Source organism: Orycteropus afer, unplaced genomic scaffold (assembly GCF_000298275.1).
Source record: "Orycteropus afer afer isolate SDZICR_OR568_19922 unplaced genomic scaffold, OryAfe1.0 scaffold00016, whole genome shotgun sequence".
NCBI classification, from domain to species: domain Eukaryota; kingdom Metazoa; phylum Chordata; class Mammalia; order Tubulidentata; family Orycteropodidae; genus Orycteropus; species Orycteropus afer.
The window spans coordinates 1,043,299-1,051,299 of NW_006921603.1; positions in this window are offsets into that span (position 1 = coordinate 1,043,299).

Consider the following 8,001-nt stretch of genomic DNA (forward strand, 5'->3'; position numbering starts at 1 on the left):
GTGCTGCAATGAACATGGGTGTGCATACATCTGTTCTTGTCATGGCTCTCACTTCTTTAGGATATATACCTAGTAATGGAATGGCTATGTCAAATGGTATTTCTATTTCCAACTGCTTTCCACAGTGGTTGTACCATTTTACAGTCCCACCAGCAGTTATGAGAGTCCCAATCTCTCCACAACCTTGTCAGCATTTGTTATATTCTGTCTTGTTAAACTTTGCTAATAGTGGTAGAGCAAGATGGTATCTCATTGTTGTTTTGATTTGCATCTCTCTAATAGCTAATGATTGTGAGGAGTTCCTCATGTCTGTTGGCCTCCTGAATATCCTCCTTGGTGAAGTGTTTATTCATTTCTTCTGCCCATTTTTTAATTGGATTATTTGCCTCTTTGTTATTGAGATGTTAGAGTTTTCTATAAACTCTAGAAATAAGTCACTTGACAGATATGTCATTGCCAAATATTTTTTCCCAATCTGTATATTCTCTTTTGACTCTTTTGAAGAAGTCTTTGGAAGCACATAAAAATTTAATTTTTAGAAGGTCCCATTCATCTAGTTTATCTTCTGCTGTCTGTGCATTTTGGGTTATGCTTGATCATCTATTTATGCCATATATTGGGGTCCCTGAATTTGCCCCTAGTTTTTCCTTGAGGCACTCTATAGTTTTAGGTTTCACATTTAAGTCTTGGATCCATCTGGAGTTAGTTTTTTTGTATAGTGTGAGGTACAGATTTTGTTTCATTTTTCTGCAAATGGGTCTCCAGTTTTGCCAGCACCATTTATTAAAAAAAATTCTCTTCCCCATTTAATGGATTCGGCCCTTTGTCAAAGATCAGCTGACCATAGGTCGCTGGATCTATTTCTGGGTTATCAATTTTATTCCATTTTTCTATGTGTCCATCATTATACCAATACCAGGCAGTTTTGACTACTGTGGCTGTATAGTAGGTTTTGAGGTCCAGCAATGTGAGACCTCCTACTTTGTTTTTCTTTTTCGATAGTGCTTTGCTTATCTGAGGTCTCTTTCCTTTCCATATAAAGTTAGTGATTGGTTTTTCCATATCCTTAAAAAATTGTTGATGTGATCTGGATTGGGATTGCATTGAATGTATAGATTGCTTTGGGTAGAATTGACATTTTCACAGTGTGCAATCTTCTTGTCCACAAGCATGGTATGTTCTTCCATTTATCTGGATTTCTTATGGTTTCTTGAAATAGTCTTTTATAATTTTCTTTGTACAGGTCTTTTGTGTCCCTGGTAAGATTTATTCCCAAGTTTTTGTTTTTGTTTTTTTTTTGGTAGCTTTTTGTCAATGGTATTGATTTCCTTATTTCTTTTGCAGCCATCTCTTTGCTGGTGCCGAGGAATCCAGCTGATTTTTGGATGTTGATCTTATATCCTGCCACGATGCTAAAGCTCTCAATTAGTTCCAGTAGGTTTTTGACTGAGTCTCTTGGGTTTTCTACATACAGGATCTTATCATCAGCAAATAGGGATAGTTTGACTTCTTCTTTGCCAATTTGGATGCCTTTGATTTCCCTTTCTTGCCTTATGGTCCTGGCTAGAACTTCCAGTGCAGTATAGAATAGAAGTGGTGATAGAGGGCATCCTTGTCTGGTTCTTGTTTGCAGGAGGAATGGTTTCAGCCTCTCTCCATTTAGTATAATGCTGGCTGTTTGTTTTGCATAGATGCCCTTTATTATGTTGAGGAATGGCCCTTCTATTCCTATTTTGCTGAGAATTTTGATCAGGAATGGGTGTTGGATTTTATTATGCATTTTCTGCATCAATTGATATGATCATGTTGTTCTTCTCCTTTGTTTTATTTATGTGGTGGATGATGTTGAGATTTCCTAATGTTGAACTATTCTTGCATAACTGATGTGAACCCCACTTGGTCATAATGCATGATTTTCTTGATATGTTGTTGGAGTTTATTGGCTAGGATTTTGTTGAAGATTTTTGCATTATCTTCATGAGGGATATTGGTCTATAGTTTTCCTTTAGAGCGATGTCTTTGCCCAGTTTTGGTGTCAAGGTTACACTTGCTTCATAAAATGAGTTAGGGAGGATTCCATACTTTTCTATGTTTTAGAGTAGTTTGAGCAGGAATGGTGTCAATTCTTCTCTGAATGTTTTATAGAATTCTCTGGTGAAACCATCTGGGCCAGACTTCTTTTAATTGGTAAATTTTTGATGACCTGTTCAATTTCTTCTTTTGTAATAGGCCTGTTCAACTTTTCCACATCAGTCTGTGTCAGTTTTGGTAAATGATGCGTTCTAGAAATCTATCCATTTCTTCCAGATTTTCAAATTTGATGGAATACAGTTCTTCATAGTATCCTGATATTATCCTTTTATTTTTCTGTTGTTTCTGTTATAATGTCACCCATTTCATTTCTTATTCATGTTATTTGTATTCTCTCTCTCTTTTCCTTTTTTAAATTTGCCAGTGGTTTGTCAATATTATTGATCTTTTCAAAAAACCAACTTCTGGTTTCATTGATTTTGTTCTATTGCCTTTCTATTTTGTGTTTCATTGGTTTCTGCTTGAACCTTTATTATTTCCTTTCTTCTGGTGACTATAGACTTTTTTTGCTGTTCTTTTTCTAATTGTTGGAGATGTTGGTTTAAAGTGTGGATTTTGGCTCTTTCTTCTTTTTTGATGTGTGCATTTATTCCTATAGATTGGCCTCTGATCACTGCTTTTGCTGTGTCCCAAAGATTTTGGTATGTTGTATTTTCATTCTTGTTTGATTCAAGGATTTTTTTTTAATTTCAATTTTTATTTCTTCTCTTACCCAGTCTTTCTTAAGGAGGGTGTTGTTCAGTTTCCACGTGTTACTCTTTTTCCATTGATCTTCCTATTGCTGATTTCTAAGTTGATAGCATTATGATCTGAGAAGATGCATTGCAGTATTTCAATGTTTTTAGATTTATTACAGCTTGCTTTATGGTGTAACACATAGTCTTTCATGAAAAATGTTCCATGTGCACTGGAAAAGAATGTATATTGTGCTGTTGAAATGCATTGTAGATGTTTATAACATCAAGTTGGTGGATTTTATTGTTTAGCTCTTATGCATCTTTGTTGAGTTTCTTTCCAGTAGCTCTTTCATTGAAAGTGGTGTATTAAAGTCTCCCACTATGACTGTGAAGTCATCTGTTTGACTTTTCAACTCTTTTAAAGTCTGATTCATGTATTCTGGGGCTCTTTCATTGGTTTATAGATATTTATTATGGTTATATCTTCATGTTCAATTGATCCTTTAATCAATATATAATGTCCTTCCTTCTCTTGTATAGTGGTTTTTGTCTTAATTCCAATTTGATCAAAAATTAATATCGCCACTCCTGATCTTTTACAGTTGCCATTTGCTTGATAAAACTTTTTCCAACCATTGCTTTTTAGTCTATTTTTGTCTTTATCTCTAAGGTGTCTCGTTTAGACAGCATATTGATGGTTTTTTTTTTTTTTTTTTTTTATCCAATCTGCAACACTCCATCTCTTGAGTGGTGCATTTAATACATTAACATTCAGTGTAAGTATCGGCAAGTATGAATTGGTTGCTGTCACTTTGTTATGTGTTTTTTCATGGTGTCCCTGGATTCTTTGTTCCATATTATTTTCTGTTCTGAGCTCATTATGTTTATAAATCATGTTATCATTTCCTTTGTTACTGTTGTTTTAGTATTTGCTGAATATTTGTGCTTGTCCTCTTTTTTATTGTGATGTGAGGTTTACCATTTTTCTTTGAGTTTACCCTATAATTTATAATTTTCTCCCCAAGATTAGGACAGTCCATTCTGTCTTGCAACTCTCTTGACTTCCTCACCATTTAGAAATTCTGTAACTACACAGTATTTTCCTTCTTTTTGGTTTGTAGTTGTCCCCACTTGTCAATTGATGTCTCTGGTTCCCTGTTTACAATCTTGTAAGCTTATTTTACTTTGGATATGTCCATAGCTGTGTTATGTCATCTTGTGTATTAATGATCGGTTGTTATTTGCTATTTTTGGTTCTCTGTTCAAAGGACTCCCTTTAGTATCTCTTGTAAGGTTGGTCTGGTTTTAACAAATTCCCTTGGTTTCTGCTTATCTGGAAATCTCCTAATTTCACCATCACATTTGAGGGACAATTTTACTAGGTATATAATTCTTGTTTGAAAATTTTCTCTTTCAGGGTTTTATATATACCATCCTATTGCTTTCTCACTTTCATGGTTTCTGCTGAGAAATCAGAGCTTATTCTTACTGGCTGTCCTTTGTAGGTAACATTTTGTTTTTCCCGTGTTGCTTTTAGGATTCTTTCTTCGTCTTTGGTTTTGATGAGTTTGATGATGATATGTCTTGGTGTTGCTCTTTTGGGGTCTATCCTATTTGGAGTTCATGGGACTTCCTGAATGGATATATTCTCATCTTTCATCATATCAAGGAAGTTCTTTTCCAGCAAATCTTGGACAATTATCTCAGTGGTTTTATTTTTCTCTTCCTGTTCTGGAATTCCAATGACATGCAGGTCCTTAGACCTGCATGTCTAAGATCATGACAGATGATCATGTGTCTAGATCATCATCTAGACACATGATCATCATCTAGATCATGACACAGGATCTTTAGGCTTTCTTCATTTTGTTTTGATCTTTTTTTTCTGATTGATCCCTTTCCAAAGAAGTATTCAGGTATTTGTCTTCAATATCATTAATTCTGTCTTCCATTGCATCAATTCTACTCCTTTGCCCTTTCAATGTGCTATCTATTTCTGACAGTTTAGTATTAATCTTCTGGATTTCTATCTGTAGATTTAGAATCATTTCTAATTTTTCATTTATTTTGTCATTTTGTTCCTGTATTTTCTTCCAAAATTCTTTTAGGATTTTGTCTGTGTTTTCTTTCATCTGTCTCGCTATCCTTTGATGATTCCTAAATATAATTCTTTTGAATTCCTTATCAGAGAGTTCCAATGCTGCTTGTTCCTCAAGGATATGTTCTGGGTCTATCTCCTGCTGCCTTATTTCTATCACTTTATCTTGCTTCTATGTGTGTACTGTGATGATCTGTTCTCTCCGAAACATCATGGCGTTGTTATATTTAGATCTCTGTTAACTGTTTGTGAAGAGTAGCCAAGGGTGCGTCAAGCTTTTCTTGGTGGCTGTTTATCCTTGGCCCTTTGGTGGCATAAGAAGTGGTGGTTCTTACTATAAGTGAAGCTGCAGGAGGTTTGGGTGTAGTTGTGTCATATGGGAACTGTTGCTGTCTTCCACTCAGTCAGACAAAAATAACAATTGAATAACCATAAAAAAAGTAAAAGCACATGAACAAAAAATACACTGTGTAATCACACAGGAACAGTAACCAAAAAAAGAGAAAAAGAAGAAAAAAAAGATAAAAACCCCTGCAATATCTGGAGAGAGGGCAATAAGAGAAAAAAGGTAGAGAAGGAGAATAGTGAAAGAAAAACGGAAAAATGCAAAAAGAAAAACAAGAACCATGAGAAAGAAAAAAAAAAATTGCAACTAGGAACCGGGAAAAGAAAAAAAACTGAAAAGTTGAACCTGGGAGGGGAAGAATAAAGAATAATAGTAAAAAGGACAAAAGTAATAATAATAGTAGTAGTTTTAAAACAGACCAAAAAAAACCCCTAAAAAACAGAAAAAAGAAAATTGGGGCAGGGCGGGGCAGGGCACCCAGGAACTGTCTGAGCACACAGACTGGGACAGAATTCCTGCCAGCCCAGAAAGTGGGTGGGAGTGAGGGATGGCCACACCTCCATTCACCAAGAAGGTGTGGGGTATAAGAGTAACAAGGGGAATGTCACACCTTTCCAGTCCTCCAGGCCCGGAATGTCCTTGGGGTTTCCAGGAAGTGGAGCCTGTTTTTAAGTCCTTGCAATCTGGGAGAATGATGTCACTTTAAATATCCATAATGGTGAAGCCATTTGTAAACATTCAAAATGCCTGCACCTTCCGGACAGACAAAAGTCCACAGCTCAGCCCGCCTTCCTCTTAGCTGCTCCCCCTTTTATTCCCCAGCCACCAGAGCTGTGCTCCGTGCAGTTCCTGGCTAGCAGTGCCGATTTTCAGGTTAATTCTTAGGTCCTACCACCACTGGGCAATATCCAGGCTGTCTGTGCTGTCAGGATCGCTGCCAGAACGTAGCTCCATATGTCTCCTTTTTTGGTGTTTTCATGCACATTCTTCTGCCAGATGGAGTTTAGGCCACTTCTATATCCTTCCCTTCAAGGCTCAGGGGTCCAGGATTATCTTCTGTGTCTGTGTTAATTGGTTCCCCTTTTCTCTGTTGAAGAGGGTCTGTGCAGTCTTTCTGCCTATTCCATTATCTATCTGGAGCCAGACGAAATCTTACAACTATAATTCACTGGTGCTTTTGGAAGATTTAGATAATGCATCTATATTTAAATTTACTAGTTCACCCTATCCCTAAGTGTATAAATGATCATATGCAACAAAATAGATGATTAAATGGAGATGGAAACCCCTATATTTGGTTCCTCATTAAACCTTTTACATACAAGTACAGTGCTTTTATACTAAGAACTTGTGTTAAAATGTCTTGTAAAGTTAGTATCCTTGACCCAGATATATCAACCGTCAGTTGAAAACCAGTATGACTTTATTAGATATGCTTAGTGTATCCTCGGAAGGAAGGTTGGGCAATCCTACTTCCGTAGTGATACTGCCTCGGAAACCCAAGGAGAGGTCACTATGAGTCGGGGCCGACTCAACGGCACGTAACAACAACAACAACAGTGCATTTACAGTGTGTAAATTTGTGCTTGAACTGTACTTTAATAAATGTAAAATTGAAAATAAGTAAATAAGTAAAATTAGATTCCTCTCCATAATTGATATTCTATTTTCCAGTTTTAAAGTTTACCCAGTTTCAATGGTGGTGATATAAAAGCATGAAATGATTTATTAAGTTTTTTACATGTAGCTAATATGTAGTTATAGCTAATATGTAGTTGCTACTTTAGAAAATTAAGTTAAAATCATCATTATATTAGTTTCTGAAGCATTACCCTGTTTTGTTTAAACACTTTCAAACATTACATGATTAATTATTTTTTTGATAAACTAGACAGAGCTAGCACAAATCATAATGCTCAACCTAAGCCTGGAGTGGCATTAAAATTAACAATGTTGCAATCTGTTCACCAATTTTAACTACACTGAACAAGACCCCTCTGTGCTATTATTGCAAAAGGAGTTCTTGTGTTACCTATTAAGTTTGTTGTATTGAGCTCTGGAGAGAAAATCTATCCTATCACTGTAGATTCAAGTTGGTAAAGTTACACTATTTTCTTACATACAGTTGAGCTCTCACTCAGCAATATAATGATGCCTCCTACTGGTCTGAAAGCTAAATAGGTAATTGCCTGCTGAGCAAATTGTGTCTAAGATACATAATGAAAGAAAGCTAGAATTTCTGAGTGCTAGCTTTTCTATGGAAGCTTCTTTTGAACTAAAGTAATTAAACAAACAAACAAACAAACTGGGAAGAATTTCTTGAAGAATAAAGTAGTTTGGACTTGTTGGGATTCTAAACACTGGACACATAAAAAATGTTGAAAACAGTGATACTTTGCTCATGGTTTTTCAACATCCAGATGTCACCCAGTTTTCTCAACCATTTACTGTTTTTGAAATTGTCTACTCTGAGAATCCTTTCTATTTCATTAAAATAGAACAGGGGGAAACGTACATATGTCAGCATCAAAAACCTCATACACACACACACACACACACACACATTTATGTATATAGGAGCTCTGGTGGCGTAGTGCCTAAGGCATTTGACTGCTAACCAGAAAGTCACTGGTTCAAACCCACCAGCTACTCCTTGGAAGCAAAATCAGGCAATCCACTTCCGTAGAGATACCACCTCAGAAACCCAAGGAGGAGTCGCTATGAGTCAGATCCCACTCAATGGCAGTGAGTTTGGTTTGGCTTTTTTGGTGTGTATGTGTATATATATA